The sequence below is a fragment of the Rattus norvegicus genome, chromosome 2, assembly GCF_021556685.1.
Source record: "Rattus norvegicus strain SHRSP/BbbUtx chromosome 2, alternate assembly SHRSP_T2T, whole genome shotgun sequence".
Taxonomy (NCBI): Eukaryota; Metazoa; Chordata; class Mammalia; order Rodentia; family Muridae; genus Rattus; species Rattus norvegicus.
This window is the reverse complement of record NC_141535.1, coordinates 234,257,857-234,267,453: the sequence shown is the minus strand read 5'-3', so window position 1 is coordinate 234,267,453 and position 9,597 is coordinate 234,257,857.

Below are 9,597 nucleotides of genomic sequence, written 5' to 3'. Positions count from 1 at the left end.
TTTCCAATGGCTAAATACGGACCAGTGTTCTGGTGTTGTTAGAGCGGAGGGGTCACCGAGACATGCAATTCCTCATTGGTTACCACTCAGTGACGGAGTTCTTGCCTATTACGTGCAAGGCCCAGGGTTTGATCTCCAATACCACAGAAGTAAAATTGTGTAAAGTACACAATATACGAAATTATGTTGTATTCAATATCATATATACAGAGAGAAGGGATTAAGAGTAAAACATTCTGGCTTCATTGGACCAAGGGACCATGTTCTGCAGCTCTCCATGCTGAGCCAGGATAACTTGGGGAAACGAGGGTGAGTTCACTCACCTTACAGACACTGAGGTTGGGAGTAGAGATAGGACTCAGGTTCTGACTTGAGAGTGAAGGCATCATTGAAGTGGGAAGGCAGAGACAGGCTCGGATTCAAATGGTAAGAGGACCGCGAAGTCCAATTTTAAACATGTTGTGTATCAGCAGCCTCCAGGATATAGAAGCCAGAAGAAATATCCAGAAAGCAGATTGACCTTTTTATCTTAACGCTTCAAGTATTCAAGAGCTAGCTTTAAAACATAGTTTAGAAAAAGTTACTGGGCCTTAAGGCTATGTATATGGATGGATAAGATTTCCCAGGGGGTAATTTATACAGAGAAAGGAGAATCAGGGGTTGGGAGATGAAGAGACAACCCTGGGAAACATCAATATTTACAACATACATAAAGTTTCTGAGAACAGTTATAATAGCAAGAGGGGGGGGGGGAACCACCAAGAGAGTGCACAGTCTAAAAGTCAGGCCAAGGCAATGTTTGAAACAGCAAGCTAGGGTCAGAGTCCAGTGCTACAGACAGATCGAGTAAGAAAAAGAAGCTGAAAATTATCCTTTAGATTTAACAGCAAAGGGAGTCACTATTGATCTTGGTAAAGGCAGTTTTAGGGAAATGGGAAAGAAAAGCCAGACTGAACAGTGACCGCATGTAAGAAAACAGAGATAAAGAAAAGATCTTTTTCCTCACTAAGTTTCAAAGGAGAGTAGATGAAGAGAGATGTGAGACCAAGGAAAAACATTTTATGATAGATCTATTAGCCCAAGTCCTCGAGAAAATGGAGCCTGGAGAAGGATTTGGTTGCTTTTCTCTATCTGTGAGATGGAGTCCAGGAAAGAAAGCACTAGAGGAGAAAAACATTCTGAGAGGAACTGAGCGGTGAGAGAGGGGCTCACTCTCTGGTGCTCCTCACAAGCAGGCCAGCAGGGCAGGTGCTCTTCCGCTTCGTGGAAGGGCTTTGTAGGGAGAACTTGGGCCTGGGGGCGCAGCTTAGTTGGTGGAGTGCTCTCATCACACAGCTAAGGCCTTGGGTTCCACACCCAACATTTCATAAAGCAGGCATAGTGGTGCACGTCTGCAATCTCAGTCCTCAGAATATGGGAGACGAGAGAATCAGAAGCTCCTGAACACTTGGGGTATATGACAGTTAGTCTCAAAAATAAAAATTAAGAGAGAGAGAGTGTGTGTGTGTGTGTGGTGGTATATATATATATATATATATAAATATATAAATAGTTTGTATAAAGAAATGGATTGAAAAGGTGTTATCTGGGCAGCAGAGTAAAGCTAACCCTGGTTGCAGAGGGAGAGGGTTCTGGTGAGCCACCCTGAGGGCTGAGGCCCCAAGAGTGTGAGAACAGAAGAGCCAGGTAGGTTAACCAGCTCAGAGACCTCTCAGGCCCATTTCCAGGCCTTGACTTCATCTATCCCAACATCTGTCTACCCCACTGATGAACTGACGGAATACATGGGGGTCTGGTCCTACCGATCCAAAGCTACAGGAGTTCCATGACGCAGAGCAACAACAGGATATCCAACAGGAGTTCCAGTGAAGTTGCAGTGCTGACAGAGTAGCGGAAGCCAGAGGCCTCACACCAGACAAACAAGTCATTGCCATGGACACATGCGAGGCTATGCTTCCTATCCTGGGATCTACTGTCTGAGGCGTAGCTCGTGAGCAACCATGAGTAATCTTAGACTTCCAGGCTTATCCTCTGGCAATCAACAGGAAGTCAGAGTCCACCTGGGATCATGTCAACCCCATGGTGACAGTGTACACATCTCTACTGCCAGATCACGTCCTGGTCAGTCGGTGCTTCTTTAGCACCTCGGATTGCATTCAGATTCAGCGGTCAGTTCCAGAAACCCCAAGGCCAGTTCAGACGGCTGTCCGTACACTTCCATCCCTCTAAAAACACTCTGGACACCAATACTAACCTATATTAGTCAAAATTCTCCAGAGAAAGAAACTAACAGAATGTGTATATGTAAGTATACATATATGTATAGATGTGTATATATAAATATATACATTCATCTTTATCTGTATATATACATGTTTATATGATGTATGTATATCTGTATGTATATGTGTTTGAATACAAGAGCAGGAAAAACTGACTTCCCAGAAAGTTTTCTCTAGCCTGAGAAGCAATATTTTTGATCTATTTGGGACCTAAAGTGATTGAGTGAGGGTATCCTAAATTAAAAGGTATAATCTGTTTCATGCTGGTTACCAAAAAGTAAAAGTCAGTCTTACTTTAAAATGCCCTTATAGAAATTCCCACAATAATGTTTAAATATATATATGTGTGTGTGTGTGCATATATATACATATATATGTGTGTGTGTGTGTGTGTGTGTGTGTGTGTGTGTGTGTGTGTATCCAGTTCAGGCTCACATATAAAATGAACCATCACAGAAATTCCAAGTAGAATGGCCTAATGATTTTAGCAAGCTACAAGTGAATTGTTCAGGCTGTTCACATTTCATGTACACCTATGACCATACAAAGCAAGAAGGAAAGGTCCACACCAGTGACAGACTCTGTGACAAGTACAGGGAACGCCTAAGTACATGAAAATGTCTAAGTGAAATCAAACATATGGAAGAAAATAAAAATTTTAAAAAATGAGTAAAGTATAGCTAGCCATAATGGAACAGATATGAATTATGAGTGGTATAAATATCTAATACTGATTCAAATCTCTAATTCTTGAATTTACAATAAAAAAAACTATAAACATTGATCTGCTAAAGGTTTATCAGTTTTCATACCTGTACCACTGTGGTGGAAGCATTGATAAGAGGAAGGTTGTGCCTGTCTGGGTGCAAGGTATACCAGAAATCTCTGTGCCTTCCTCTCAAGAGAACCTAAAATTTCTCTGAAAAATAAAGTCTTTAAAAATGACAGTGTATAAAAAATGTCTAAGCTGGGGGAAGACCTTGAGTGATTGTCTCCCCTCTCCCTATTTTAGACAGCATCACAATAATGTCATCCGGGCAGATGAAGAGCTATGTTATTTTGAAAACCTCTGGTGGAAAAGATTCTATGACCTCCCAACATTAACAACGCTCGCTGTCAGGAAATTCTTCCATTTATAATCTAAGTCTCTCATGCTGCGGTTAAATCAGTTTCTACTCTGCAGAGCGGAGTCGATACTGAGAACAGCTGGTCTTCAGTCTCTATGCAGAAACTCTTCATTTGCTACTCCTGGAATGTAATCAGAATTTTCTGTGTAGTTTTGATTTAGTCTTTAACTTATATCCTTGCCCGAGCTGGTTCTGCGACCTCCCAATAAATTCACTCACACCCTCATCTGCACGCTCGCATCGCTTTGTAAGTCTCTCCACCAGAGCGTGACCGTAATTTAGAGTAATTACATGTGTGCAGGACCATCTCCTCACACCTCCTCCTGTCCTATCTGTGTGCCTATCTCTATCCCTGATGTGTAATAGATCCCAATAAGTGACTGTCAGATGAAAGAAAGAATGAAATGGCATCTAGATAAACCACTTACTTTAACCACGCACTTAGGGTTGTGGCTCTGTCATTTAGGTTTCTTTCAATAATAAATAAGAGCTCTACCTGTTTGAGTGAAGAGGGAGAACGCATTTGAAGATTTCTGGAATATCTTAGAGGCTCTAAGGGAAAGCTAAACCAAGGCTGAGGGAAGTTGGGCTCCAGACTTTTTCTCTGTGGGAGGCTGAGGGCTTCCTTCCAGACTTCCCTGATGTTCCTCAGCTACCAGCACTGCCCAACAACACTGTCTTCTTTCAACATTTCTAGGCCATAAGAGTAGCAAACTGATTGGCCCATTTCAGGTCAGGTGACAGTTCTGAACCAATTAGCCTAGGTAGTAGGGAGGGGTACGTGTGTCAAACACAGAACTGGCTGTCAGGTCAAAGACAGGAAGAGAACAATGTTACATATGTTGGCACTCCTTAGCTTTGGAAAGCTACCAAAGAGATTGCACGTCAGATTGCACGTCACAAACAACTGTCCCCTGGGGCAAACAGCTGCTGCTTTCTTAGGAGGAAGTCCTTGAGCCATCTGAAAGAACTTTGGAAGGAGAAGGATATTCATTCAACTTTTGGGTGAGAGGAGTTTTTTCCTCCTCCGACTTTATTGCTTGACTATTTCTCTTTAGGTCGTCCCGTACAAAGACTTGAGAATATAAAAGCTTGTCTTGCTGAGCTGAAGTGTAAATTTCCTTTGAACTATGGATCCATGCTTGAGCTAATGACAAATATGATCACAAGATTTGTGGCAGTCGGAGAAATCTCCCTTTTGGAAATCCAGCACGCTTCATATGCCATTGAACTGGTAGTCGACACACACCTGAAAGGCTAAATGGAAGACGCAGAAAGGAAATGGGATGCCAAAGTCCCGAGCCCTTTACGGATGCTCCAGATGATTTCCTCGTGAGGGCGCAAGCCATTAAGAGACTGGAAAGAGGGAGAAGTGAGGATTCTTTGAAAGAAAAATAAATCCAACCAACTCTGAGTGGAGCCAAACTCATTCGTGGCTCTCATTCCATCTGGTAATTGAGTTAAGTCACTTATGGTGGATTAAAAATGGCCACAAAAAGTCATATGCTCCTCTGTCTACTAGGAGCAGTAATTGATTTCACCACCCCCTGACCTGGGCTGACATTGAGATTTTTGTCTGGTTAAAAAAAAACTGATGCAATGCACTGGGAACAAAAGCTTAGACCTTGTGTGCAGGGGGGGGAGGTGGGGGGGAATATATATATATATATGTGTGTGTGTGTGTGTGTGTGTGTGTGTGTGTGTGTGTGTCTGTATTTATCGATAAGAAACCATGTGAAGATCCCTAAATTTAGAAGAGCTTGGTACATCAAAGCAGGTAAAATGTACACCACTCTAATTCAGTGGCCTACTGATTTTGATTTGGTTCTATTTAAAAAAAAAGAGTTTGGAGCCTGGGGAGGATATATATGAATAAGAAATTTGCTATACAATCATGGAGACCTGAGTCCTAATACCCAACACACAGGAAAATGTGCCTATAGCCATGCAGGCCTATAAATCCAGCACTACGAGGGTCAAAGATAGCAGGACTTCTGTGGCTAGACAGCTGTCATCTGCTGTGGCAAGTGATATTAATAACTCTATTACTTCTTGGTATGAGCTAGCCAACCCACCAATAAGTAAGAAGACACAGTCCTACTGATTTATTTAATCATCTTAGCACAATTACCAGACAATTATCCCTAATCTAATTCTCCGTATGGTAGACTGGCTAATTCCCAGCTATGCTCCCCCAGTGACTTGCTGTTTGAGTCTTACCTGGGCCTTTTGGTCCATCAGCCTGTCCACAGGATTTGCTTCTCCTGGCCACATGTTCTTGGTCTAGTTCTTCTCATGGTGGCCTCCTTCTCTCTCCTTCTCCTTCTCTTTCTCCCAATTATTAGGGAGCTGGCTGAGGCACATTAACAAACAGAGTTATTGATATCACTTACAACAGTCTTAACCCCAGCTTCCATGAGAGGCTCTGTCACAAGAGAACAAGGCAGACAGCATTAGAGCGGGACACCTGAATTCCTTCCCTGGCCTTTTCCCATGTGCATTGGCACACGCCAGAATGTGTACACCACACACATGCCACTCATACATTCCCAGAACAAAAATTTCTAAAGAGCGTAGTGTATCTGTATATCTATGTATGGATACACAGACACAGGTATGAATACATACCATCAGATTTATGGGCGTGGTAAGTTTGATGTCCTGACATTTTTGTAATAATATCCATACCTTGAGTCTGGCTAAACCAGGCTGTTCTTCCGCAGGATAAGACATTCAAGTGGTTTATAGGATCCTTAAAATGTAAGACCATTTTCCAAATTCTCCTCTCTCTCTGTCTCTCTGTCTCTGTCTCTGTCTCTGTCTCTCTCTCTCTCTCTCTCTCTCTCTCTCTCTCTCTCTCTCTCTCTCTCTCGCATCATTTACTGAGAGAATTAAACTGATGTTTCATGTTTCTAATTCTGCTCTCCTGAGTGAGTTCACTGAAAGTTAACTGGGTAGTTGAAATCTATGCACATCTCCCCGGATGGGGAGACTTGGCTCTGCTCCACTTCATCTTCCTGACTTCCTGATTTGCAGATCTGTCACCGGCCCTGCTGTGAGCTCTCCTTTATTCTTGTTCCTTTTATCTTCACCCAGAGACTTCCAAGAATCAGTCTTTGTTCCTTCTTCCATCTCCACAGTTACTTCGGTATCTGAATAGTTTCCTAGGTCTCCTCCTGCTCCTGAGGAGTTTGTGGATGCCTAGTTTGCATATGGAATGAGAGCTAGGATGCTTAATAATTAGCGCAGAAGGCGGCCCGCAAATCCCCACTGCACCCCATATCGCATACCCGTCTGTGCTCATTATTTTTACCGGTTTTGGTAATGTTCTGCTTCCCGGAGACTAAATGAGTCACAGTCTCTTGCCTTGAAGAATCATATCCATTTTGTACAGCTCTGTTGCTTATTTATTTTTAATCCAACACCTTTATTGTTCCTTTGTCAGGTTCCGGTTTCTGATTTTCGTTTCTCCCATGGTACTTGTTCAGTTTTCTATATGGCATTTCCTCTACTCCCTCCCCTCATGTCTAGCCAGCCTTCTTACCCCCGAAAGGAGACTGTAAGCACCCTAATAAACACAGGGGGGCAGGGAGACCTGAAAGTAATTTTTTTTGGAACACTGGCTAAAACATATTAAAATTTTTCTTCCATCCTTAGTATTTGCCTGCAAACCAGCACACCCTGGATCCAGCTGCCTCTATTCACATCCAGCACCTGACACACAAAAGCAACTAATGATGCCCTAAGATGAAGGGAGCGGGAGGTGGGCTTCGTGGGGAAAGCGGGACACTATTGACTAAACACGGCAAAAGGAAATGCTTCTCGTTCTTTCTGTTACGGTGTTTACATCGAGGGGTAGATAAAGCCATGCATTTGATTCCATTCATCAAAGAGCATTTGACTGAGCACCTTGGTAATGACATGGACATCTGCATGCTTTAACTTCCAGTGTGTTTGCATCAACCACACAGAAGCAAGGAGTCAGATAATAAACGAGTTGTTCTATGTGAGAGATTATAGGTAAAAATGGTATCTGTGTATTGTATATAAGCATAGAAGCTGAAAGACCTGCGCAATCTGACGAGCCTAGTTCCTGGACCCTACACTCCTCTACATCCCATTGCCTTCTTCTGGATTTCTTTTCCAAGGCCAAGGGATGTACATATGAAAATCCGAGACTTGGAAGGGTTTACAGATCAGTGATGGAGGGTTGGGGACATAGCTTGGTTTGGTACAGTCCTCGCCTGGTATGTGCCAGGGTCTGGGTTCTATCTCCAGCCCTGAAAAACTAATTAGTTACAGAGACAAGCAAGACACATAGAGGCGAATGAGAAGATGAGTGTGGCAGTTGGTAACATTCAGAGTGCTGCCCTGTGCCAAGCAGTGCTTTCCACACAATGACTCATTCAAGCCCGTCCACTGTCTTCTCAGATGGGCTTTATTCTTAGCCTCGATGCAGAGACGAGGCCACGCAGGCACAGAGAGCTTTAACTACTTGGTTACAGCCCCCGAGCTAGGGAGTGATGGACTTCAAATCATCTGGATTAGCGTCTGAAGTCAGCTGCTGGCCCCTCTACCTGTGTCGGTTGCTGTGCTGTATCCCTACTACTTCTCTGGAAAACACTATGTGGGAGGCAGTCCATGTTCATGACCTAACGAGTATGTTGGAGTGTCCGGAGAATTTGTGTGAGGGCCGGGACTGGAGGGAGAAGCATTTGTCTCTCCCATACAAAAAATAATGTAGGACAGAAATAGGAGGCAAGAACCATCCAAGTGGAAGGTGCTAAGACGACGGGAACGACAAAAAGAGGGAAAAGGGAGTCTTCCCAATGTCGTCCCTGCTAAGTGTGGCAAAGGTCGTCCTGTAGGCGCATTATGACGTGTTAGATGCAAATTAAAGTGTGGTTCATCGACCACGAAATTTAAGTCTGCACCCAGAAGTGAACTTTTGAGAAAAAACCCAAAGGCTATGTTTAGTAAGGGGTTGAAATTTTCAAAAAATTTTCCTGTTATAAACAGAACAGCTTGCGGAAGGAGCAGTGTCAGACATAAGAAGAGCAGTCAGCAATGACCACAGTCAACAGAGGAGTGTGAGGTCCCGTGGGGACAGAGGCTGTAAGCAGTATTCACTGGTGTGTGTGTGTGTGTCTGTGTGTGTCTGTGTGTGTACGAGTATGTGTCTATGTGTGTATATATCTCTGTGTATATGAGTATGTGTGTATCTGTGTCTGTCTGTGTGTCTATGTGTGTGAATATCTGTGTGTGTATCAGTGTGAGTGTCTGTGTGTGTGTATCTGTGTGTGTATATATATATCTCTGTGTGTGTATAAGTGTGTGTATCTGTGTGTGTATGAGTGTGTGTGTATCTCTGTGTGTGTATGAGTGTGTGTATCTGTGTGTATATATATATCTGTGTATCAGTGTGAGTGTTTGTGTGTATCTGTGTGTGTATCTGTGTGTGTGTATTATCTCTCTGTGTGTATGAGTGTGTGTATCTGTGTGTATGAGTGTGTGTATCTGTGTGTATGAGTGTGTGTATCTGTGTGTATGAGTGTGTGTGTGTATCTGTGTGTGTATATATATATCTGTGTGTGTATCAGTGTGAGTGTCTCTGTGTGTGTGTATCTGTGTGTGTGTATATATCTCTGTGTGTGTATGAGTGTGTGTGTATGTGTGTGTATATGAGTGTGTGTGTGTGTGTGTGTGGTATCTCTGTGTATATCTATGTGTGTGTATCTGTGTGTGTAGGGGTTGGGGGCTCCTCAGGGGCCTGAGTAACTATCAAAACTGGGAAACTGAGAAATTCCAGAGGTGATGCAAAGCCTCCAAGTTTCGGAAAAGAAAAAAGAAAAAAAAGCATTTATAAAGAGGCAAGAAAGTTGACCACCAGGGTCACGCTCAAGTTTGCAGCACTGAAAAGAGGAGACTGGGAGACACAAGGTGAAACATCGAGAGTTGATCAACAAATACTTGCTGAATGCCTATTTTGTGTTAAGCCTGGGAGGGGACAGTGACTGGGCAGGATGTCTGTCACAGAGCCTGAGGTCTCACTTACACAGATTCAAAGAAAGTCAATTGGTAGGTGGTGGGAGTTACCTCCAGGATTGCTAACCTCTTTCCCTCCCTCTCCTTGCTAGCTCCCTTTATACATAACCTTCTAAGAGACTTGATTATTTCAATTTAGTGTC